A 2,884-nucleotide genomic window follows, 5' to 3' on the forward strand; every position below is an offset into this window, starting at 1 on the left:
CCGGCCCCGGCCTCGACCCGGCCCCGCGCACCTTTCGGCCCCGCCCCGTGACGTATCCACACAGTGACGTCACGCCCGCCACCTGCGCGGCGCCTCAAAGGCGCAGGAGCGGCCCCGCCCCTCGCGCACCTGCCGCCCCGCCCTGCTCACGTGACTGCCCGTGCCTCGCCCCGTCCGCCGCTCGAAAGGCTTTCCTGGCGTGTGCCTGCCCCTTCACACCTGTCCCTGCGTGTACACACCTGTTCTTGGGCATGAACACCTGTCCTTGCACACCTGTCCCTGCGTGTACACACCTGTTCTTGGGCATGAACACCTGTCCTTGCACGTGCATATCTGTCCTTGCTCATGCACATCTGCCCCTGCAAATGAATGCCTGTCCTGGTGCATTACTGTGTATATGACTGTTCACCACTGAAGCTGTTGTGTCAGCTTGTGCCAGATATGTCTGTGGTCTGCTGCAGAGTGTTTGCATTGCTGATGAGCACACACACCCTCAGGCAATTGTGTGTGAGCGTGTGAGTGTGTTTATGTGTGTTGTTGTGTCCAGCCGTGTGTGTATTTACACATGGGCTGTGTGTGCTGCATGTGCATCTCTGTGTGTGTACTGGTCTGTGTGTGCAGCTGTGTGTGTGCAGCTCTGTGCAGCTGTGTGTGCAGCTGGGGATGTGTGTGTGTCTGTGTGTGCAGCTCTGTGCAGCTGTGTGTGTAGCTGAGGATGTGTGTGTGTCTGTTTGTGCAGCTGTGTGTATGTGGCTTTGTGTGTAGGTGCTGCTGTACCTGTGTGTGGCAGTGCCCATGTGCTCCAGTGAAGAGGCACTTTGTACAGGCAGGTCTGAACACCTGCACTTGGGGTGCACACATACACAGAAGTCTGGGTGACAGTTTTATCCTCATCCTGTGCCTGCTACAGTGTCTGGGGAAGGCTGGAGCTTGAGGAGGAGAAAGACCCAGGTGAATTAAGGAGTGAAGCAGAGGAGGATACTGGCCAGAGAGTATAAGATCCTTGGATTGCCATGGGATTCAGTCAGGAGCCAAAGGAACTGTGGGAAGTCCCTGCCATCGTGGAGGGCACTTGCAATAATTTGTGATCAGTGGTGGCAACTGGGAAAGGACTGAGGAGAGACGATGTCACTGCTCTGCACTGGACACAGCACTCCAGGGGTTGCCTCATAGGAGCCTCTGTGGCCTCCTGTGGCCTGCTGACAACACCCCCCAATGCAGCTCAGGATGTCATTCACCTGCTTTGCCCCGAGGAGATGGTGAGCTCATGGTCAGTGAGGGTCAGGGTGTGCAGGGTTGTGGGGGTGGGGTGTGTGTGTGTGTGTGTGTTGGTGGGTGGTGCTGTCGTTGGTATGTGTTGTTTCTGTGTCGGTCAGTGCAATGGTGTGTTCTGTGTGTATGTGTAGTGGTTTGTGTTGCTCTGTGTGTTGGTGCTGTTGGCGTGTATTGCTCTGTGTGTGTTGGTGTTGTTGGTCTCTGTGTGTTGATCTGTGCTCTACTGGTGTGTGTTGCTGTGCGTGTGTGGTGCCATCGGTCTGTGTGGTGCCAGTCTGTGCAGATTGTGTGTGTGTTGGTGCTGTTGGTCTCCATGTGTCAATCTGTGCACACTTGGTGCTGCTGTGTGTGTGGTGCTGTTGGTGGTGCTGTTGGTCTCTGTGTGTCGGTCTGTGCATGGTCGCTGTGTGTTGCTGTGTGTGTGATGCTCTTGGTCTGTGTGGTGCCCATCTGTGCACAGTTGGTGTGGTGGGTTTCAGGGCTGGCTAAATGCCAGGGCACTTATTAGAATATACTTATTCATTTCCTGCTGTCACATAGGATTAGGAGGAAGACAAAGCAGACTTAAACTTGAAAAGGGTATAAAGAAAAGTTTATAATAGTAACTAAAAGAAAGAATAATAAGAATTATAATAAAACTTTTAGAACACTTCTCCCCCCATAACCTTTTCTTCTCTCTAACAATGTACAGGAACAATTCAGTCAGTTTATTACTTTTAGAACAGTCTTTCTTCAGTTTACTTAGGGAGAGAAGTCTCCCGTTAATATATGAAGACTGCTCTATAAGAAAACAGTTCTCTCCTGCCTTTGAATTTCTATGAATAGTAGCCACCAGGAAAATGTGCAATCATGAAGTCCTTCCCATTTTTCACAGCTTCTCCCACAGGTGTGTTTATGGGCCATGTCAACTTATGGGGTACTGTTTTAAAGACGAGCTGTTTAAGAGCAAAGGTGCTCTTCATCTATCATTGAAATCATAATTTCTAGGAATAGAGGTCTTCTTTTCTCCCTGGGGGCACAGGGTCTTCATCACTCTTTTCTCTCTGTATGAACTTCTTATGGGATCACAGCTACTTTAACGTCTGCTTACTTTAGCACAGAGGCCTTTGCTAGATATCTACTATTTGAACAATTCATCTCCCTGGACTTTTCAATGCATTACAGGGAAAAAGAGCCTGATGTATCAATTATATTTTTCTCCATATCTTTATAAGAGTATTTTCAGCCTAAAACTAAAGGCATCTCTTTATCCCTCCCATCTGGGACTTGACTTCTTCACTGACCTCAGTGACTTCATGCTATTCTGCTACGTGTTTGTACTCTGTCCTTTTCTCTCACTTGAGGGAGGACTGAAGCAGTGAAAGAGTTTATCTCACCCGGGGCCTGCAGACGGTTACATGGCCCTGGCCAGGCTCTGTACCTTGCAGCCGGAGCTGCTGCTGGGCTGGGGGGGAACGCAGTTAGGATCTCGGCAGCCAGGCCAGGACACAGCAGCAGCACACCGGGGGCTGATGGCTTCTCCTCCCCCTGCCCGCTGGGTGCAGGTGAACCTCAATGGCAGCAGAATCTTGGCCGAGCCAGCCCAGCCCCGGCTGCTCCTGGGGCCCAG

The sequence above is a fragment of the Geospiza fortis genome, unplaced genomic scaffold (genome assembly GCF_000277835.1).
Source record: "Geospiza fortis unplaced genomic scaffold, GeoFor_1.0 scaffold224, whole genome shotgun sequence".
In the NCBI taxonomy this organism is placed as follows: domain Eukaryota; kingdom Metazoa; phylum Chordata; class Aves; order Passeriformes; family Thraupidae; genus Geospiza; species Geospiza fortis.